Source organism: Vipera berus (genome assembly GCF_964194415.1).
Source record: "Vipera berus genome assembly, chromosome: 2".
NCBI classification, from domain to species: Eukaryota; Metazoa; Chordata; class Lepidosauria; order Squamata; family Viperidae; genus Vipera; species Vipera berus.
The window spans coordinates 19,260,872-19,285,086 of record NC_138203.1 but is presented as its reverse complement, the minus strand read 5'-3'; the positions used below and the strand labels follow the sequence as shown (position 1 = coordinate 19,285,086).

Genomic DNA, 24,215 nt, shown 5'->3' with positions numbered 1-24,215 from the left:
ATGGTGAACATATCCAAAATACCTTCCTCTTCCTATTTTCCCCACAACAACAATCCTGCGAAGTGAGTTGGGCTGAGAGAGAGTGACTGGCCCAAAGCCACCCAGTTAATCCTTGTAGTCATTAAGTGACTCCATCTTCCTCCATTGACTTCACTTATCAGAAGCTGGCTAGGAAGGTCACAAATGGCAGTCACATCACCCTGGACCACTGCAACTGTCATGCATTCATGCCAGTTGAATTTGAACTTTGACCACATGGCCTTAGGGAATGCTGTGACGGTTGAAAGTGTGAGGAGTGAGGACTGATCATAAGCCACTTTTTTCAGTGCAGTTGAAACTGAATATTCACTAAATGAATGATTGTAAGTCGAAAACACCTGTAACAGATTCTGGAGAAATAGAAAAAAAGGGAAAACTTCCATGTTATTTGTGGACTTCCAACTGCAATGTGTTTAGCCAGGGGTCTTCAAACTTGGCCCTTTTATGACTTGTGGACTTCAACTCCCAGAATTCCTCAGCCAGGCAAGCTGGCTGAGGAATCCTGGAAGTTGAAGTCCACAAGTCATAAAAGGACCAAGTTTGAAGGCCCCTGTGTTTAGCAAAGCAGGACACCGAACTGTCTATGGAGATTCTCAGTCATCCAGGTTGTGGTGACGATGTTTTATCAAGAGGCAACTGGACTTGCTTTGTTTTTCTTCGAAGATGTTTTGCTTCTCATCCATGAAGTTTCTTTAGAACTCTTTGTTTCAAGGAGAAACAAATAAAGTCCAGTTGCCTCTTGAAAAAGCACCTTTGAGACAGAACACTGAACTATATGGAGTTTTTTCCCCTCACAGTTTCTGCTAGGCTTTGCCCATTTCTAGGACATATTTCCTGTATATAAATCTCCTTTCTGTTACAATTACATAAGTAAACCTGCTTTACTGTACTAGTAACTGCTAAGAGCAGATTCTACTCTCAGGAAAACTCATTCGCATATACAATGTGCTTCAACTTCCAACACTACTAATGTTCTCAGTTCCAATGAAAGCACTGCAGAGACAGCCAATTTCACCCTATGGGAAAAGTTGAAAACCTTGTTTTTATCTGTCCTTTTTATGCACCTTGGCATAGTTCAGTGGTGGCAAACCTATGGCACGCATGCAAGAGGTGGCAATCAGAGCCACCTCTTGCATGCATGTGTGCCGTTGCCCCAGCCCCGCCTCACCCCGCGACCCCCTCTTTACCAGCAGCCCCCCTGGAGGAGTCACCCCTGGGAATGGCCCGCATGGAGCAGCACAGCCAAGGACATGGCAGCTGGGCAGCAGGGACAAGTCTCTGCCCTTGCGCCCCATTGCATGCAGATGATGCTGTGGGGCGTGGGCGAAGGGTGTGGCTGCCATGGCGCTGCAGGGCCATCTGGGTGATCTGCGGGCCATGGAGGCGGTGGGTGGGCAGGGGTGGAGGGGGTGGTTTTTGGGCACTCGATCTCTAAAAGGTTCACCATCACTGTCCTCCGGGTAAGATTCAAGGTGCTGGTTATGACCTATAAAGCCCTAAATGGCATGAGTCCGGGTTACTTACGGGAGCACCTGCGGCCGGCATCAACTTCCCTTCGTCCAGTGCGCTCCCACAGAGAGGGCCTCCTTAGGGTGCCGTCGGTCAAAGAGTGTCGACTGGCGGCCCCCAGGGGGAGGGCGTTCTCTGTGGGCGCGCCAGACCTGTGGAACCATTTACCAGTGGAGCTCCGGATGGCTCCCAACCTTCGCTCCTTCCGACGTGACCTAAAAACATATTTATTTGAACAAGCCGGCCTGGTCTGATGGGTTTAGGGGTATTTTAATGTTATTGTATTAATGTATTGAATTGGGCTGTAATATTTAATATTTTTTTAATTTTTGTATGTTGTATTTTATTGTATTGCCCTGTACACCGCCCTGAGTCCTTCGGGAGAAGGGCGGTATAGAAATTAAATTATTATTATTATTATTATAGATGATGTATTTTTGGAATTAGTATTTGCACTCTGGGCCATGTCCTTAGGACAGCCCTAATGTGTCTACTCTATATCTTTAGGAAGGAAACTGACAAGACAGAAATATCTTATGTGACAATTCAGCATCTCTAAGCAAAGGAGAGCAAAAGCACCCTGCCACTCCACAAAGCCGGAAAGATTGAAGAACCCTGATCTAATCATTTCTTGAAATGATAATTAAAATCTAAAAACTTCAGTGAGGTATAGTTGTGAAGTACTGGAATATGACAAGGAAAACCTATGCTTCCATTTCTACTCAGCCATGACATTCATTGGAATAGTTATTATTTCTAAAACTAATCAACTTAAGCCAATTATTATGAAATTCAACAGTGAGGGCTGGGATTGGAAAAGAACCACATACACCACCTGGAAGACAGGTGGGATATCACTTTTCTTAATTTAATTAATGGAAACAGTTCTTTTTGTTATTCAATAAATGCAACCATGTTCACAAGTTTTAGAATTTCTATTCAAATTTTAGTTTTAATGAAGGACACATTGTGGCCTATTGATTATTTTTGTTAATTTGTTCATTTCAATGTTCTCTCTCGTTATTTGTTGGTACTCAGTGAAACACAGTCGAACTGGAATTTGATAAGTTTTTCGGGCTTGGTATACAGGAGTTTGAGAAATATCATGGAGATTAAGGACAGAGCAAGGTGTGTGGGAGGTGTAAGGAAGAGGAGGTGGAGAGGAAGACAGATGCTTCAAGGAGGTGTGTTTCCTGAACAATATTTGCTGAAAGTAAATTAAGCTTCTGGGAATCATTAGTTCAAACTGAAGATTAACTCCTTCTTCCCTATGAGTAAAAATGCATGAATATAAATCTTCTGAGTTGAACATAAATATGTACAGTAAATGGGCATTACATTTTGAGTGGGCACAATTAATTATAATTCATACTGCCAACCAATACACTTTTAAAGTCACCTCCATTATTTGTGACACATTTGTCCCTAAACACTTTAAACAACCAAGAAGATATCATACCTTCATGTTTTATTTACTGCTTAGTGTTTACCCATTTAGTAATCATTCCATTGCTTGCACTCGTGTCAGAAGTACCAGGATGCTACCAGTTGAAAGGATTAGCCAGTGTCATCACTGTTGTCTGAGGGACACCCAGTTGAGGGTTCCTTTCACAACCCTGGCAAGAGCTGGAGCAAAGGATGGGAGCTCAACCCCGCCCCACAGCAGCACCTGAGTCTCCACACGGAGGCTTGCTAACCTCCATCCCAGCATCCTAACCATGAAAACTGTGTGCCTTTCATCATTCCATTTATTTTCATGCATGATTTATTTCCATCATAAGATGTAAAGCTGATATATATTTTCTACAGTAAATGCAACCAGGAATCATCCTTCAACTGCACATTGTGTAAAACTTTCCAAAATTCAAGCTTATTCACTTAATCTTAAAGTAAATCAAGTAATGTAAAATAAAATTCTATATATTTCTAAGAGCAAAAATCTACTCTGCACATCTTCTGCCTTAAAGCTACTCAACATTCTTTTTTTGTCCTTTCTTGACCCAGGCACACCCAATTCACTAATTCCTCCATAGTTTTTGCATTCATTCTTGCTACTTTTCTCTTTGCGGCATCACTCTGCCAAATTGTCAGGCATAGGTGTAATTTTCACACACATGTTAAATATGTCACAGAGCTACTCTATGAGTACCCTATACTTTGATTCCAACATTTCTCAGGTTACACTATTTACACCTAAAGCCTTACCATTTTTTTTCAGTGTTCTCACTGTTAATACTTATAGGACTGTTTGTCAAACATAATATAGCTTAGGGGCTGTTTTTTTAGTAACTTTTTGTGATACTAAATACACAGGGCTTTTTTTCTCATAGAACGCTCAGAACGGAGTTCCGGCACCTTTTTTGGATGGAACCTTGTAGGATAGGCAAGGCGGTTTGTATGATATGTGTGAGTTCCGGCACCTTTTTCTTTTACAAAAAAAGCACTGTAAATATATAACTACATATTTTAAAAAGGAAATCACACGCACAAACCAATGAATTCATTTTCGGTATTTAAGCTATTCTAAATAAGCATAGTGTGTAGTTTTTAATTAACTAAGAATAGAATTAGATGTTTTGCATCACATAACAATTTTATTTCAGAAGTAAAGGAAGAGACTTTTATCATCAAATCTTATTTGGCATTCAGTTTAGTTATATGTACATTTTTTAAAAAAACAAAGATGAGAAACCAGTTCATCACTTTTGGCATCAAAAGATGCTGCTAAATTACTCTTTCAGATAAAATATCAATATCGATTTTTACAATTCACCCAACAATAAACCAGAATAATTCGTTAAAATTTTAAGACAGAATCAGAAGAAAACTGTGAATCTGCTTCTGATGCATTTAACTGTTTTTTGCTTTCAGTGTCAGCAGTAAATGGGCTTCTAACTCACATTTCCTGGTGTTTAACTGGATGGAAATATTCATTTAAGCTTCATTTAGCTCAATGTTTTTTTTAATTGCTGCAGAAATTATTTCTGAGATAAAGTTTTACCATATTTCTCTTGTAATTCAGTTAAATAAAAAATAGAATTTTTCTTTTTAATCCACACCATTCATAAATGAAGATTTTCAATTGTTGCTTCAAATGTTTCGAGAACTTTGAAAATGTTAATTTTGGTGCCTTTTAAATTCAGCTTTAACTGATTTAAAGGACAAACTCTGTCATGTATGTCACTGTTGTTAGTCACTCAAATCCGTGAAACTTTTTAAAATTCAAATACGATGCCTTTTTCTTAGAGTAATGCTTTCCTCCTTGTTTAATTTTTCAGGTGTAAATTGGAACCCTGCTGCTATTAGTCTTCCATGTTTTCTCAAAGCTTAGAAGGATTAATAATAAAAAAATGTGTCAAATGCATATCGTGATAGAACTGATACATCTAGCATTTCTGTCCACTCTGACAGCTAAAAATGGGTAAACGATTCTTCCTTATGTTTTCACAAATCTCAGTATTTGAAACTTTGGTTTACCATCACACAACTTAACTTTAAAAATAACCCAAGAACTCTAAACCAGTTGTCCTTTTGGATATTATTTCTATTAGGCTGAATGAACTGTGGTTCTTTGGCTAAATATGAAAACATCCATATTATCACACAAAATGCGCCCAGCATTCAGCTGCCAAAGGAAGCGTATAGCTTTTTTTTTTTTGGCAAGAAGATTAAAAAAAATAGTGGAAACTTCTTTTCTAAGTGTCAGCCAATTGCCAAAGGCAGTGTTTTAAAAGCACTGCAGATTTTGTTAATGAGAAGCAAACGATAACCACAGGTCCAGGAAGGGCCATTTCCAGGCTGGCAAGCTCTAATAGCAGAGTTTCAAACCAAATCAGCCACTAAGGGCTTACAGCCTTGCATCAGATACATAGTCCATTTCATCACTTCATTCTGTCAATAGAACCACAGACGAAGACTGATGCAAGAGCCGTTATAAGGAGATAGCAAGGGAATTTGCCATTCCTCTGGGAAGCCATGATAGAAAAAGAAGGTTTATAAACAAAGTAGTCTTTCAGCTCCTCTGTTGTAAAGGGGACGGGAGGATTGATTTCCAAAGCTAAAACTGGCATAATATGAGAGGAGAAGAAACAAAAGGAATGAGATAAAACCGAAGGCCCATCATGTAATTGCATTTTTTTTTCTAAATAGCCTGTAGACGTCTGACTTAACTTTGATCAAATAATAATATGACCTTAAGGGAAGAAAACCCTTCAGCTAAGTCTCGGAGGTTGTAGGGAGAAAAATGAATTCCCATGACTGATAATCATGAATTCGTAACACTAGAACTCTGGCTGACAAAACACCTTTGATCATAGACAGTTTTATAAGCTTGTAGCATAATTTGATGCTTTGGGTTCTCCTGTGGTTAGTCACATCAAGCAATACAGTCTGTGGTATATAAATGCATGCACCAAGCTGGCTGCTTTGTAAATCAACTCACTATGGCCTTTAAAAAAACAAAAAAACAAACCTTTGGTACTGGAAAAGTTAGATTAGACCAGAGGTCCCCAACCTTTTGGGCATCAGGAACCAGTTACGTGGAGAGAGATTTTTTTCCGCAGACCGAAGGGGGTGTGGTTTTGTGTGCTGCCTGCATCCCACGGATGGGGCTTTGCTTGTTTGTGCGGACCAGTTGGAGACCCCTGGATTAGAGGATGTTTTGTTAAGAATACATTGCTTTGTCTAATAAAATATATAAATAGAATTTATTGGAGGGTGTTTCATTAAGTAGTAGTAGTAGTAGTAGTAGTAATAGTAAGTAGTAGTGAGTAGTAAGATTGTAAGAGCAGAAGAAGAATCTCACAGTCTTCGTTCAGCATTCTGCTTTACACAGCAGGGAAATTGAAATTGATTCATTCAGGAAAATCACAAGCCAGATAGGAGAGCCATAGCTGTTTTCCATGCTTGCTGCTTAGGGGCTGGTCTATATGAAGTGTAACCTTGAATTCAGGGGTAGCAAAGGGCCCTCACGATTAGCATAGGTAATCCTCCACTTATGGGCTCAATTTTAAACAGAATTCTGACCCCAGAATGCTGCAACCATCATAAATGCATGCAGGTTGCCAAGCGCTTGAATTTTGATCACATGCCTGTGGGGATGCTGCAACGGTTGTAAGTGCGAGCTAATAAGGCTCTTTTTTTGTGTGTCACAACTTTGAACAGTCACCAAATGAACAGAACACATGATTTCATCTCTCCAAACCCATCTAATTTGGTACGAAATATGACAGCAGCAAATTTCACCATTCATGAATTATGCATAATAGTATTTCCTTTTTTTGGTCCTGAATCTCTCCATGTTCTGTTTTGATGGAATTCCAAGTTCCAGCACTGTGAAAGAGGAACAAAAACTTTTTCTGACCGCATGGCCACCGGGGTTGGTGGATCAGAAACTATGCAAGTTAACCGCCATTCAAAGATCCCAAATTTTAACCTTTCACATGTTGCTTTATTATCATTAAAAAAACACCAATTGTCCAATATAAACTTTTGTGTGGAGATAAGGGGAGCAAAATTTAAAATAGCAGTCAGAATAGTACCGAATATGGTTTAAGAACATAACTATGACAGCATCCACGGACGAGCAAGTTGCATTTTGGCTGTGTTCAGCACCGTGAAGATACAGCAGTAAAGTAAGGATAGGTAAAGGTAAAGGTTCCCCTGCACATGCGTGCTAGTCGTTTCCGACTCTAGGGGCTGGTGCTCATCTCCATGTCAAAGCCGAAGAGCCAGCGCTTGTCCAAGGACGTCTCCGTGGTCATGTGGCTGGCATGACTAGACGCCAAAGGCACACGGAAGGCTGTTACCATCCCACCGTAGTGGTCCCTATTTTTCTACTTGCATTTTTACAGGCTTTTGAACTGCTAGGTTGGCAGAAGCTGGGACGAGTAACAGGCGCTCACTCTGTTATGCGGCACTCGGGATTCGACCCGCCAAACTGCCAACCTTCTGATCAACAAGCTCAGCATCCTAACCCACAGAGCCACCGCATCCCTTAAAGTAAGGATACCAGCCCATAAATTTGGTGTTTCGCCATACAAAAATGTGGGCACGAAGTTCTTGATTTGAAAGCCATAAGCACACAAATGAAGAAAAAGGCTTTATTAGGCAAAGCATAGCAAAAGAGTAACTTTAACTAGGCTGATATGGAAAGGAAATATCCATAGACAGGACAATAACAAAAGACCTGTCAAATTCAACAAAGTAGCATCAACACAGGACAAAAATCACACATTTCTTAAGTTTTGGCAGTCCCATCATCAAAGACAACTACAGGTAATCCTTGCTTAGTGACCACAACTGGGACCAGCAACTCCTTTGTTATGTGCCATAGTTGATAAATGGAAAATCATATGACTACAGGTAGTCCTCAACTTATGACCACAATTGAACCCAAAATTTATGTTGCTAAGTGAGAGATTTGTTAAGTGAATTTTGCCCCATTTTACAACCTTTCTTGCCACATTTGTTAAGTGAATCACTGCAGTTGTTAAGCTAGTAACATGGTTATTAAGCGAACCTGGCTTCCCCATTGACTTTGGTTGTCAAAGGTGACCACATGACCTTGGGACCCTGTGACTGTCTTAAAACAAGTTAGTTGCCAAAGGTCTGAATTTGGATCATGTGACCAGGGGTATGCTGCAACAGTCATAAGTGTGAAAAATTGTCATAAGTCACTTTTTTTCAGCACCGCTGTAACTTCAAATGATCACTAAAGGAACTGTTGTATGTCAAGGACTACCTGTGAAGTTTACAACCTTATTTCCTCTTTGGTCATTAAGTGAAACAAATGGCCATGACTCATGATTTTACATGCCTTCTCTATTAACTCTGTGCCAGAGTTAAAGCACCCAAATGGCAATCATGTGATTATAGGACACTGCAATGGTCATAAATATGAGGAGGAGTTGTAAAGCGATTTCTTTTTTACACCATTGTAACTTCAGTTGCTTGCTCAGTGAGACAGTTAGTAAACAAGGATTCCCTTATTAGATGTTCCAGAGATTATTCTGGCTACGCTACAGCATCTTTCCCAGGGAAGTCTGCTTTGACATTTACCCCAGATGGGTTTCTGAAAGCTCATATAATACTCCATTGCAATTACTCGTCCCCCGAAATCAGGGATAGGCAACCTTGGCTCTTTCATGACTCAGCTGGCTCAGGATTTCTGGGAGTTGAAGTCCATGAGAGATAAAAGAGCCAAAGTTGCCTACCCCTGTCCTAACTATACATTTGTATTGCTTATATGCCTTGCCTGATGGTTATCCAAAATTTAAATGAGATTGTCCCAGCTCATTCAGCCAAAGAACTCCTTAAAAAGAACTCCTTAAAAAAAAGAAAACAAATTTCTTGCTTTTGTAATAATCGACACATATTTTCGCCAAGGCTACCTCTGAATCCCCCAAACCAGGCTACTCCTTGTTAGAACAGAGAAGGCATTCCCTCTGCCCTCAATCTTGAGGACAGCAATTCCTTCAGGGCACCATTGCTGCTGGCAAATGAAGCTGTTGCAACGGTCTTGTAACGCGTGCCAGTGCTCCTTTTGCAGATAATTTCCGAGAAAGCACTTGAAATTAAAAAATAAATAAATCGTACTCCACCCAGCACTAATGCCAGTTTTTCGGAGACATTCCCAAGTCTTCTATTTAAGATTTATAGTGGGACTCTCCATTTTTCTTTGAAAATGCATTGGGGAAATGGTCCAATCCATATTGAAAGTTACAGTTTAGATCTGTTTTTATGTCACATGGCAGTTTTATGGATTTATTAGATTTGTTTTATCCTGTCTTTATTACTTTAAAAGTAACTCAAGGTGGTGAACATACCTAATACTCCTCCCTCCTCCTCACTTCCCCATAACAACAACCCTGTGAAGTGGGTTGGGCTGAGAACGAATGACTGGCCCAAAGTCCCCCAGCCAGGTTTCATGCCTAAAGTTGGACTAAAACTCACTGTCTTCTGGTTTCTAGAATTAAAATGAAGATTTATTGCACAGTATCATGGCTAAAATATCAACTTATATTAATTTATTTTATAAGTGTCTCTATTCTTCTTTATTCATGCAACTCTAGGCAAATATTGCTGTATATTATCCATAAATAGGAATAGTTGTAGTCATTTGTAAAATACATGGTTAATATGTGTAAGTAATCATAGGTTCAATTCTTAGTATCTCCAGGTAAGCCTGAAAAAAGGCTATATAAATTAAATTAATATAAAGGCTATATAAATTAAATTAATAAAAAGGCTATATAAATTAATGAACAAACAAACAAATTGATTTGAATACCAGAAAACCGCAGCCAGCTAGTGTTCCATATTAGGCTAGATTCATCCAGATTCATTTAATACATTAAATATTGCATTTAATTAATATGGGGAATCAGGTCATTCTACTTTATAAACAATATGGTTAAATAAGCCATGATTTTAATATAATGTGTAAAATGGAATACTTGAGGAAACTTGCTAGGTTTCAAAAAGTAAGTATAAAATAAAAAGCCAACATGCAAACAACAAAGCATGAAACTCTGGGCACCGTTTTTGTTTAAAATATGATAGCTCTCTATATAGCACTATAGCAACAGTGCTTAGACTTATATACCTGCTTCACAGTGCTTTACAGCAGTTTTTTATATTTTTGTATGAATTGATGAGGATATAGTTTGATGATTTCCACGTAGATCCATAAACATACGTAGATGTTCATATATATATACCAATAAACAGAATTATAGTGAATATTGTATAAACAGCATATTTTTCAGCAATCATATTCTGGTAGAAGATTATAAATCTTCTTTCCATGAAGATAGTCTTCTAATAATTTCATGGACACATCCAGGCAGTTTTCCTTACCATAGTACAAAAGTATGGCCATCATCATCACTTACAGCCACTGTAAGCCTACTCAGATTTTTGAAATCAGCAGAGATTGGCTAAAAACATGGGTCTAACCCAGGGGTCTGCAACCTGAAACAGTGAAAGAGCCACTCAAAACTGGTTCCCTCACAAAAGGAAAAACTGGGAGCCGCAAAAAATGTGTGTGCATGGGTGTACATGCGTGCATGCGCAAAACAGGGTTTGACTGAAGAGTGGAGCCAAGGCGAGATATGCACCTACCCGGCATATTTGAACTGATTGGTTGAACTTTTTTAGTCCCACTTTTTTTTTGGGACTGCACATGGCAGAGGACCGGGAGCCTCAGGAAACGGCTGAAAGAGCCGCATGCGGCTCTGGAGCCGCAGGTTGCAGACCTGTGGTCTAACCTTATATTTGCTTCCAAGAATGCATCAAAACACTGTAAAACCAACAGAATTCTTAGAATGCAAAAGTAAGTTTTGCCTCGTTTTAGGACTTTTCTTGCCACATTGTTAAGTGAATCACTGCAGTTGTTCAGTTAGTAATAGAGTTATTAAGTGAATCTGGCTTCCCCATTGAATTGCCTGCCAGAAGGTTGCAAAAGGGGCTCACTTGCCCCCAGGAGACTGCAACCGTCAAAAGTCACTTTTTTCAGTGCCGTTGCAACTTCAAATGTTCACTAAATGAACCGTTGTAAGTGTTGGTAGATGACTCCACTTACTGCTGTATCTGGAATGTCTTTACTGCTCAAAAAGAAAGACACAAAGATTAGCTGGAAGGATAGGAAGTACTCTGGGCAACCGGAAGGGATAGCTGGGAATAACCATCAGTTTGCCTTCTAGATGTTTTGTGGCAGACAAGTTACAAATCAACAATGGGATCCACTAGGTGAGAGCATCCACAACCTACTGTCAGTTTTGCAAAAGTGCCACTGTCCCCAAAAGAACATCAGCTGTTCTTGACATTGTATCCCGTGTTCAGTTTCAACCTAAAGTGCTTCTGTCTTCAATTCCTGTCACTTTAGTACTGATACAACAAACAATGTTATAACTTCTGAACGGTCATATATCTCTTTGAATAGTTTTTCTTCTATTATTACAGGATTTGATTCAATTTATAATACTTACACTAAGTTTCCAATCCAAACCCCAAATAGCTTTTAAATACCTATAGTGGCTGCTTGATAATATGTAAAAGACAGGAAGAAATGGCATCATATTTAAATGAGATCCATAGTAAAAAGAATGTTTATTATAATATTATAATATTATAAATGTAAAAGGTAAAGGTAAAGGTTCCCCCGCACATGCGTGCTAGTCGTTTCCGACTCTAGGGGTCAGTGCTCATCTCCGTTTCAAAGCCAAAGAGCCAGCGTTTGTCCGAGGACGTCTCTGTGGTCATGTGGCCGGCATGACTGGACACCAAAGGCGCACGGAACACTGTTACCTTCCCACCGTAGTGGTCCCTATTTTTCTACTTGCATTTTTACGTGCTTTCAAACTGCTAGGTTGGCAGAAGCTGGGACAAGTAACAGGCGCTCACTCTGCTACACGGCACTCAGGATTCAACCTGCCAAACTGCCTATCTTCTGATCGACAAGCTCAGCGTCCTAACCCACTGAGACACCGTGTCCCTATTATAAGTGTAAAGTAATCCAAATAATACCATAAATATAAATCGGTTACATGAGAAGAATTTTGTGGTCGTCATAATCACCTATCAAATAGGAAACCTGTATTGTAAGACAGATTCTAGAAAATGGAATAGATGAATTGTTTACTTTCATTCTGGGATACTGATATGTCCATCAAAAGTTCATTTTATCAAAATATTATCTATGTTAACATGATATAATCAGATCAGCATTCAGCGATTTTAAGTATATTACCAAAATAGCATTTCTTGTGACCATTTATAATTCATTTTCCTTACATGGCCAAGCACAAATCAAATCTTAATAAAATACAATAAAAGCAGCAATATTCAGAATGAAGCATCAATAAAAGCAAGTACCGGAGCAGTCACAGAAAAGGATAACAGCCATAGTTGTTTGATCTTGGTTTAATATATTGTGTGAATCAGTCAATTGTATTTTCCCACTAAATTGGGTTAAGCAAACCATAAATAAACAGGATTATAGTGATGCACGAATAAGTCAGTGACACTTTTTAAAGATCTTGGTTAGTCCTGGATTTTGGAATCCTGCTCGTTTTGCATAAAAGAAAAAACTATTTTCCACAAGGTGGCAGTAGAAGCTAGCAGTTTTAGGAAATTTGTCTGGGATTTGCTAATGGCTGCTAGCAACTAAGGCTGCAATACAGTACTCACAGATGGGGAAAAGCACAGAACTTTGGCAAAGTCTCCCTGCTCTCTTTACAGGAACTACAGTGGCATTTATTCTTCCGGGAATGTGTTTTTTACATCCTGCTTTAGCTGCTAAATGAAGGCTTAATGGGTGGTCTCTTTTTATTTGGTTCATTCATTCATGCAACTCACAGAATGACTGCGCAGCTTGGCACGGACATGGTTAGAAAAGATGCAGAGGCCAAAGCTGACGATAAATAGGCAGCAAAAGTCCGATGGGAACACACACAGCACCTGTTCTCACCAAGTTGAAGAGATTTGCTCTCATCAGCCCCACATTTCTTGTGCAAGAAATTTGGGGTCTTTCCATCTTGTGTTCCATTTTAAATCCATGCAGAATCACCACTACAGAGGGATGTCAAAACTACACAATACAAATCAATTGACTAAACTGAAAATGCTGGACAGTTTCCTTATAGAATTGGAGCATTTCATTTACTCCCAATTACGACAAGTGGCTTCCCAATTATTTCATAATTAACTTGGTTATCCTTTTATTTAGGATATTGGCATACTGGCTACTCTCATAAGAAGTCGAGGTGGTATACAGAAATCAAGGAAGAACAGAAGAAAGGCAATGCAAGCAAATCCTGAATCATTATTCAAATAATAAAACAGTACATGGAGGACTGAAGTATTTTAAAAAGTTCAAAAAAGTAAAAGTGAAAAAAAGGTCATGGTAAAACTAGCATATGTTGGTCTTGGAAGGCAAGTATGTATGTGGTTGTTTAAAGACTGAAAATCTCATTCAAGAGAGAGAGAGAGAGAGAGAGAGAGAGAATGAATCTTTATTGTCATTGTCATTTTTTACTGTGAGCACATTGGCACACCTTAAAAATGAAAATTACTGTAGTTTCTCGCTGTCAACATGTACACATACATAACATACATTTAAACATGCTATATACAATATTTGTATAAATCTACACCATTATATATAAATAACATATAAATATTAATCACTGTCCATCTTGAATACATAACAGAAAGAGGAAGCTTTGTAAGTTCACAAGGTTAATAATGTATGGAACAAAAGTATGACTGAATCTGGATGTTCTGCTTTGGATACCATGAAGTCTCCTTCCAGAAGGTAACAAAGAAAACAGGTCATGAAGAGGATGTGTAGTGACCCAGACAATCTTGTGTACACTGCTCAAGCAACACTTATATGCTATGTCCTGGAACTGCAAATAATCTTTTCTGCCATTCTCACCACTCTCTGCACCGCCTTCCTGTCTGAAGCAGTAATGCTTCTAAACCAGACTGTTATATATTGGGCTCATTTGTAACACCACGTGGGCTCTCCAGCAACCCAGACTCCAGGTCTCCAGTGCTGCTATTGGCTGCCCCTAGGCGGCAATGGGCTACTTTAAACCTATTGGCTGCTGCCTAGGGGCCAGGCTATAAATTGCTGCAAGCTGCAGCCCAATTCTCAGTTCAGATCCTGCAAGCAATAAACCATGAGCTTTGTTGAACTCACTTGCCTCGTCTCCTTTCCTGCGCGAAGAACTCACTACACAACAAGACTGTGATGCTTATGACAGGATGCTCTTGATCATCCCTCTGTAGAAAGTGGTAAGGACAGGAGAAGGAAGTTGTGCTTTTCTCAGGCAATGCAGAAAATGCAGGTGCTGCTGTGCCTGTTTCACCAAAGTCTTGCTGTTGAGCGACAAAGGCCAGCCTACTCATTAACTGCACACCCAGGAATTTGATGCTGTTAACCATCTCCACAGGTGAATCATTAATCACAGAGGAGTGTGGCTGTGCCTGCCTTTTCTGAAACCGACAATGATCTCCTTGATTTTCCCACTGTTTAAAACTAGGCTGTTTTTCTTTTATACCAGTTCACCAAACCCTCAACTCCTTGCGGTAAGCACCCTCATTGTCATCTTGAATAAGACCCACTACTGTTGTATTGTCCGCATGCTTCACAATATGGTTATGATAAGGTTGTGATAAAGGTATCCCACCTTTATTATGTTTATAAACAACTCAAGGGCAGCGAACATATCCAGCATAGCTTCCTCCTCCTATTTTTCCCACAGCAACTGTGTGAGGTGAATTGGGCTGAGAAAGAGTGACTGACCCAGGGTCACTCAGCTGGTTTTGAGGGCTAAGGCCATGATATCTGGCCTTAGCCATGAAATCTGGCTGGCTGTATTTTCTGTATCTTCAAGGATCAGCCTATGAAGAGCACATTGTGATAATCCAGCTTCCAGGCCACTCCTACTTGCATCACTGATGTAACAGACTTCTGGAAAGGACAGAACTGATTTCTTAGTCAAAGTTGAGCAAGAGATCTCTTTTTACAGATTGTACAAACAAACTCATCAGCATGCAATTCCCTTTTGCTGAAATCAGTAAGAAATTGCAGAAGAAATTAAGGTAATAAAATAAGAACAAGTCAGAAAAATTAGCTAAATTTAGTTTTACACCAGCACCATCTACAATAACATTCAATGCCTTTTTCATCTTTGCATTGCATCCTTGTTTCAACCATATCCATATGAAACTTCAACCATTGCCTTTTCTTCTTTAAACTGCTGATCCCCATCTAGTTCAGGATCTCATCTACACAACACACAATTTTCTTGGTTTTCTTCTTCCAGACCATTTCTTTGCTGTACTTGTCCTATGATTCAGCTCTCATTCATTCACTTTTTATGACGAAGCTACTTTATATGTCCAAAGCCACTTCAACATCCCTCCTTCCCATTGGTCATTAATAGTTGCCTTTGATCCTCATCCATTCAGCACCCAATCATTCTTGACTCATATCTCTTCTTTTGTATCATAGGCACTTCTTGCAATAAATTCCAACTGTATTCAACTTACTTTTATGTTTCTCATAGGTTTTTCATGGAGATTCTTTTATATCCTAACCTTAACTCAGAATATCAAGGACAACTAGTTCCAAAAATGGGGATCCTCCTTCCCAAGTTAAATTTATTTTATTTATTTATTTTAATTCCATTTATATCCCGCCCTTCTCCGAAGACTCAGGGCGGCTTACAAGCTTAGCAGTAGCTTGTAAATAGCTTGTGGGATCCCTCTAAATAATTCTTAGGAGGCTGAGCAGAAATTCTCCTTTCTGGCTGTTCCTGGAGACTAAATCATAATGGTTGTAAAGCTGCACCTCCATTATCTAGTCAGAGGTCCCCAACCTATGGGCCGCTGCCCACTATTGGACCGTGGCTTCTTGGCCACTGGGCCGCATGACCTGCATGCTCACCCCACCTCATTTCACCATTGCTGCGAGTGTTGCACAGGTGGTGGCAGCGCCACTAGTATCATGTGGGTGGTGGCGTTGCCACAAACTTTGTGTGGGTGGTGGCAACACCGCAAGTGGCAGGCAGGCTGTGGCGGGGGCAGCAGTGCCAGCCTCCCACTGGTGGCAGTATTGCTGCAGGCCGCAGCATGAGCCTCATGTGGGGCATCGTTGCAATCCTCATACTGTTGGTAGAGAGCCTAACGCACATGCTCGCCTCATTTGTGTGGTATGCATGCTTGTGGCCTGTTTGTGCACACGTGCGGTCATGTGGCCACATTCACATTTGCGCATACCTGGTATTTTGATAATAATAATAATAATAATAATAATAATAATAATAATAATAATAATAACAATAACAACAACAACAACAACAAAAATAACAACAGCAGCAGCAGCAGCAGTTGTTATTATTATTATTATTATTATTATTATTATTATTATTATTATTATTATTATTATTATTATTATTATTATTTCTTCCTCCTCCTCCTCCTCCTCCTCCTCCTCCTCCACAACAAGATAACAGAACAAAAGGTAGCAGCCTGAAAAGAAGCAACCATAGCAATAGAAATAACACGACAGGGGCTTCACTAACTCCAGACATGGAAAGAAAGCCAAGTCTAAAAAGCCTTCCAGAACCCCAGAACACTGTTTACCAAAACAGCCAGTCAGACATGTCAGCATTGGATCAAAGATTGTTCCTTCCCATCTAGACCCAGACAATGAGTTAGGACCTTGATAGCTTCACCTGTGCACCTCAGAGTAGAGATGTACTGTATGGTTCAGTGGTATCTGTATACTAATGATATCCAACCCCAATAAATGACCTTATTCTACAGTTTTATGTAGATGTTAAATGGGAGGGGAGGGTAATTTTCAATGTCATGCTTAATAATGCTTAAGTATAAGCATGTAATATTTTAATTACTAAAGATTACATTGCATATTTCTTATAGGTCTTCTTATATGTCTTATTTCTACAACACCGCTTGCACATAGTTCAACATTCTACTAGTCTCTTATCAAAGCAATTATAATATTGTTAATAGTGATCATAGGGATTTTTTTTAAAAAAAGTTAATTTGGTCAAATATGTATTTATTCCATTGTTTGCCCTAGGGTCCCCTTCATGGATTACTGCCTTGTCGTGGCGAAGGGGCTTGCGTAATTCAATGAAGCTATGAGCTATGCCGTGCAGGGCCACCCAAGACGGACAGGTCATAGCAGAGAGTTCTGACAAAACGTGATCCACTGGAGAAGGAAATGGCAAACCACTCCAGTATCTTTGCCATGAAAACCCTATGGACAGTACCAAAAGGCAAAACGATATGACGCTGGAAGATGAGCCCCTCAGGTCGGAAGGTGTCCAATATGCTACTGGGGAAGAGCAGAGGGCTAGTACTAGTAGCGCCAGAAAGAATGAAGCGACTGGGCCAAAGCCGAAAGGACGCTCAGCTGTGGATATGTCTGGTGGTGAAAGGAAAGTCCGATGCTGTAAAGATTTTTTCTCCATAGGAACCTGGAATGTAAGATCCATGAATCAAGGAAAACTGGACGTGGTCAAACAAGAGATGACAAGACTGAACATCGACATCTTAGGTATCAGCGAACTAAAATGGACAGGAATGGGTGAATTTAATTCAGATGACCATCAGGTATACTACTGTGGGCAAGAATCCTTCAGAAGAAATTGAGTAGCCTTCATAGTCAATAAAAGAGTAGGAAAAGCAATACTGGGATACAATCCTCAAAATGACAGAATGATCTCAGTTCGAATCCAAGGCAAACCATTCAATATCACAGTAGTCCAGGTCTATGCCCCAACCACCAGTGCTGAAGAGGATGAAATTGACCGGTTCTATGAAGCCCTACAGCACCTTATAGAACTAACACCAAAAAATGATGTTCTTATCATCATGGGGGATTGGAATGCTAAAGTAGGAAGCCAAAAGATAACTGGAATAACAGGCAAGTTTGGCCTTGGAGTGCAAAATGAAGCAGGGCACAGGCTGATAGAATTCTGTCAAGAGAATACAATGGTCATAGCAAACACTCTTTTCCAACAACCCAAGAGACGGCTCTACACATGGACATCACCAGATGGTCAACACAGAAATCAGATTGACTATATGCTCTGCAGCCAAAGATGGAGAAGCTCTATACAGTCAGTAAAAACAAGACCAGGAGCTGACTGTGGCTCAGACCATGAGCTTCTCCTTGCAAAGTTTAGGCTTAAACTGAAGAAAGTAGGGAAAAGCACTAGGCCACTCAGGTATGAATTAAATCATATCCCTGTTGAATATACAGTAGAGGTGACAAATAGATTTAAGGAATTAGATCTGATAGACAGAGTGCCTGAAGAACTATGGACAGAGGTTTGCGACATTGTACAACAGGTAGCAACCAAAACCATCCCAAAGAAAAAGAAATGCAAGAAACCAAAATGGCTGTCTGAGGAAGCTTTGCAAATAGCTGAGGAAAGGAGGGAAGCGAAAGGCAAGGGAGAAAAAGAAAGATACACCCAATTGAATGCAGAATTCCAGAGAATAGCTAGAAGAGATAAGAATGCCTTCTTAAATGAACAGTGCAAAGAAATAGAAGAAAATAATAGAATAGGGAGGACCAGAGATCTTTTCAAGAAAATTGGAGAAATGAAGGGAACGTTTAATGCAAAAATGGGCATGATAAAGGACCAAAATGGCAGGGACCTAACAGAGGCAGAAGAGATTAAGAAGAGGTGGCAAAATTACACAGAAGAACTATACAAGAATGAGCTTAACGTCCCTGATAATCACAATGAGGTGGTCACTGACCTCGAGCCAGACATCCTAGAATGTGAAGTGAAGTGGGCCTTAGAAAAGCTGAGCAACAACAAAGCTAGTGGAAGTGACAGGATTCCAGCTGAGCTATTCAAAATCTTAAAAGACAATGCAGTAAAAGTGCTACACTCAATTTGCCAGCAAATTTGGAAAACTCAACAATGGCCACAGGATTGGAAAAGATCAGTTTACATTCCAATTCCAAAGAAAGGCAGTGCCAAAGAATGTTCAAACTATCGCACCATTGCACTCATTTCTCATGCTAGTAAAGTCATGCTTAAAATCCTACAAGCTAGACTTCAGCAGTATGTGGATCGAGAACTACCAGAAGTGCAGGCAGGATTTCGAAGAGGCAGAGGAACTAGAGATCAAATTGCCAACATACGCTGGATCATGGAGAAAGCTAGGGAGTTCCAGAAAAACATCTACTTCTGCTTCATTGACTATGCTAAAGCCTTTGATTGTGTGGATCATAACAAACTGTGGCAAGTTCTTAAAGAGATGGGAGTACCAGACCATCTTATTTGTCTCTTGAGAAACCTATATGCGGGTCAAGAAGCAACAGTGAGAACTGGACACGGAACCACTGATTGGTTCAAAATTGGGAAAGGAGTCCGGCAAGGCTGTATACTGTCGCCCTGCCTATTTAACTTATATGCAGAGCACATCATGAGAAAGGCAGGGCTAGATGAATCAAAAGTTGGAATTAAGATTGCCGGAAGAAATATCAACAACCTAAGATACGCAGATGATACCACTCTAATGGCAGAAAGTGAAGAAGAACTAAAGAGCCTCTTGTTGCAGGTGAAGAAGGAGAGTGCAAAACTTGGGTTGAAACTTAACATTAAGAAAACCAAGATCATGGCATCTGGCCCTCTCAATTCCTGGCAAATAGATGGGGAAGAAATGGAGGTAGTGACAGATTTTATTTTCCTGGGCTCCAAGATCACTGCAGATGGGGACTGTAGCCAAGAAATTAAAAGACGGAAATAGTGAATTGTGGAAGAACATAGATGGGAATGACGCTAGTTTTCTTTTATTTTAGTTCTTTATACATATTTAGTATTATTAAGGATTGGTTTACTCTATATAAGCTAGAGAGTGATGGATTTTAGAGTTTATAATTGTTAGTATATGATTGTTTATGATTGCTTTTTAGATATATACCTTGTATTTTGCTCTGGGAAGTCGGGGGGGGGAGGAGGGGAAGTAGGGGGTGGAGGCAGGGGAGGGAGGAGGGAGAGGGGGAGGGGGGGATAGGGGGGAGGTAGGGAGGGGAGGAGGGAGGGGGAAGGGGGGTTTTCTAAAGGAAAACTGTATTTTAAAACTTTTCAATAAAAAAAAAAAAAGAAATTAAAAGACGCTTGCTCCTGGGGAGGAAAGCCATGGCAAATCTAGACAGCACACTAAAAAGCAGAGACATCACCCTGTCAACAAAAGTGCGTATAGTCAAGGCTATGGTCTTCCCAGTTGCAACGTATGGCAGTGAAAGTTGGACCATAAGAAAGGCTGAGCGCCAAAGAATTGAGGCCTTTGAACTGTGGTGCTGGAGAAGACTCCTGCGAGTCCCTTGGACCGCAAGGCGATCAAACCGGTCAGTCCTAGAGGAGATCAATCCTGACTGCTCTTTAGAAGGCCAGATCCTGAAGCTAAAACTCAAGTACTTTGGCCACCTAATGAGAAGGAAGGACTCACTGGAGAAGAGCCTAATGCTGGGAAAGATCGAGGGCAATAGAAGAAGGGGACGACAGAGAATGAGTTGGCTGGATGGAGTCACTGAAGCAGTAGGCGTGAGCTTAAATGGACTCCAGAAGATGGTAGAGGACAGGAAGGCCTGGAGGAATGTTGTCCATAGGGTCGCGATGGGTCGGACACGACTTCGCAGCTAACAACAAACAACAACAACTTGCCCTAGGGATTTGCAGTATTTAATTTTATATATTCCACATATATCCATCTTCCTGTTCAAGTGGTGCATACTTTCTTAAAGGCAAAACATTAATGTTTGCATTTTAAGTGTTTTGCTAACATTGAGATGTTTCCTAGCATACTTCTAGTACTGCAATCAATTCATAATTAATGACCAGAAAAAATATCCTCAGATGGTTTTTAAATGTGAAAAGAATAGGGGTCAATCACCACTTGTGAGGCTGTGCATTCTCAGAGCAGTGAAAGAGAAGCCTCTGTCTCTGCTCATCATACAGATACTCCTGATCATTCAGCCTCATCTGCATTCCTAATGGTTGGACTGGAGAGGCTGTTAGATAGGACTTAAGCAATTCAGAGCTTGGAAGGTCAATACAAGCACTTAAATAATGCTAGGTAAGCAACTGGTGGCCAGTTGTGACTTCCAGACTATTTCTCAAGGGAAGCCCGCATGTAACTGGTTGTAGTAATAAGGCAAGATGGAACCAAGGCTAACTGGCACCAATAATAATTGGTTCAGGAAAGGGCCCTGTGTTGACTATATTTCATTGTGTAAACTTTCTTCTTGCTACAGATGTCATTTGTCATTCTAGGGACAGCTAAGAATTAAGAAACACTCCCAAGCTGGAGACTTGTCATATCAGGGAAGTGTAGTCCCAATTATAATTCTCATTTCCTGTTAACTGAATACATTTCCATCTTGTTTGGATTTAATTTCAGTCTGTTCTTCCTCATCCATCCAATTATTAAACTTGGGTAGTATTCAAATGTGCCAATTACTTCCTTGAACTGGATAATAAGGAGAATTGTTGCTATGCATAACCAGTCTATTAAAGGCAACCCAGTTCAAAGTTCTGGATGATATCCATGTGGTATCATGTAGATATTGAACAGCATGTGGGACACTATAGGTCAGACTACTAGTTTTGTAAAAACAAGCGAATTGGATCCAGTGTTGTCCTGCTGCATGCTAGTCTACAGTTGTCAAATACCTGGATGAGCAACACACTATGGACCTTAAAATTCTTCAGAACAAGAAAGCCAGGGAAATCCTACACTGCATCACTGCAGGTATAGTAGCATGATTGTGATCCCAAATCCCAAACAACTGTGGTTTGTTTGACAAGCCATAGTGAAGCAAATAATGACTTGAGTGTCTTGTATAAAACAGACACACATTCATCTTTTTGTATACTTTGCTGTGATACTCTGTTGTGAGGTCTTTTTATGTTCTGTGTGATTTATAATGGTAGTTCAATGGCAAATCATTTTGGTACATTGCTGAAAAATCTCCAATTTTCTCAGAATCAACTTGACTTGATTATTGTTTTTAGTTCACTGAAAGGAACCCATAATACAAAAAAACCTGAAAGAGGCACTGACTAAGTGTTTGGCAGAAGCATATTCTACTTTCCTATTGCAGTGAGCAATTGCATAGAATGAGAAATTGAATGAGCTGGGAATTCTCAGTATTAACAAGTGTACTTGGAGTACAAACTTCATTCTGGATTTTTTTGGAAGTTAAAAAAACATTCTCCAACACTTTGCTAGCTTTGTATTTGATTTTGTCCCCACATGAATCATTTCCCTCCTTTATCTTTCCCTTATATGTTACACAGCTTCCATATAGGAATCCTGTTCAAACATTAAAATTACCGAGTCCTGTACAGTATGCTGGGAAGAGGGCAACATTTGGGAGCTTAACTGTTTAACAGGTAGAAGGACTGTATCCTGGAAACTTCTCTTTGATGGCATTGTGCAATCCTCATCTTTTCATCTTAGCCCTAATTTTTATAGTCTCCTGCAGTGATCATGCCAAAAACAGGATTAAATCAGAAATCAATAGATGAACAATGCTTTTATTATGGCTCAACTTTCTACATATAATCTAAGCAAATATAGTTTAAAGGGGTCCTTGGTGCTCTCTGAGCTTGGTTGCTTTCTCACAGACATTTCATGATCCAAACTAGGTAACATCATCAGTGCTCGTTACGATGTTACCTAGCTTGGGTAATGAAACGTCTGCAAGAAAACAACCAAGCTCAAAGAGCACTTAAGGAACCCTCATTTCAACCCTGAGCTACAAATATTCTCCTTTATCAATAAAACTACAACTGTTTCTCATCAGGGTAAGAATGAGGATCCAGTTTGCAATATACTGACACCGTAAACGGATTAGAGAGGGTTGTAAAGCACTGTGAAGCTGTATATAAGTCTGAGTGTTATTGCTACTGAAGCATTCATTGCATCAGTGATATTTGGGATAAGAACTTCAGTGAAACTGTTCCTGTTTGTACACAAAGTCTATAATAATCCAACTGCATTTACACTAGCCCCCTCTCTTCCTCCCTAGTCAATATGTCTACATTTTGAAGATGGTTATAACATATTTTCCAGGACATATATTTTCTATACAACATTGTTTGTTAGGATATTTCTCACAACCTAAGACTCCTTAGAAAATGGTCTTCAATGTTTATTTTTATTATTTCATAAAAACCATATATTCAATGGATAAGTCTGTCAGAAGTGGGAGCCAAGTTTTTATATTTAGTCTTCTGACTATCTGCTCTACTGCTTTAAGTTACCTGGAATTGCACAGTGAGAATTTGTCTGCTTATGTTGCACTTGGGTCAACTAACATCTCTTTCTAGAGAAAGTTGGAGAAAATAATGGTCTTGCAGGCAAATGAAGGAATTCTTTCTGGAAGGAAAAATGACATTTTTTAACTGCCTTTCATGCATTCAAACAAGGATAACCCCCCCCCCACCACCATCACCACCACCACGAGTTTAAATAATAGAGTTGGATAGTTCAGAATGCAGTGTCAGTCTGTGTGTATGTGAGCCTCTGTGTTAATTAAGTTAATTATAACTTTCATTCACAAATACCTGGATGCAGCCTCATCCACATGTAATACATAGGAACAGTAAACGTAGTGCAGGTGGACCCTTTCTATTTCCATGTGAACTAGGGCAAATAAAAACAGTTTTGTTGGATTTTTTTTTTAGCTGCGTAATTTATTCACCAGATGGGTGTGATTTGTAGTGAAGTTCATGCTTTGAGTGAAACCATTCTAACAGTTTTAGTTCCTGGCACTTCCAACTTTCTTTTCAGCAGTAACCAACCTACTTTAATGCTGTTTTAAAAGAGTAGCTAGACAGCCTAGTTTTCATAATAGATGAAAGGCTGTTTCCCCCCCCCCCTGGTTCTTCTATAACTGAGTTTTTGTTTCTAGCAAAAAGACAGTCAAGCAGAGGCCTCATGGAGGAAAAGAATCCCTAATCCATTTTGAGTCCCTCAGATCTTCTGGGAACAGTTGCATTAATTGGCAGCAAATTTTAACCACTGAGTTACGAAACACTCATCAACTGTAGTGTATTTTCCAAAATAGGCTTAAAGGAACCCCAGATTCCCTGCCA

General features: G+C 39.8%; 1 long non-coding RNA gene across 1 annotated transcript; it reads left to right on the top strand.

The window, feature by feature from the left end:
- The first annotated feature begins 2,063 nt into the window (after positions 1-2,063).
- On the top strand, positions 2,064-4,905 carry LOC308663811. Its single transcript, XR_014025495.1, has 3 exons — positions 2,064-2,215; positions 2,638-2,732; positions 4,827-4,905. It is a non-coding gene; the product is annotated as an uncharacterized lncRNA (long non-coding RNA).
- The last annotated feature ends 19,310 nt before the right edge of the window (positions 4,906-24,215 follow it).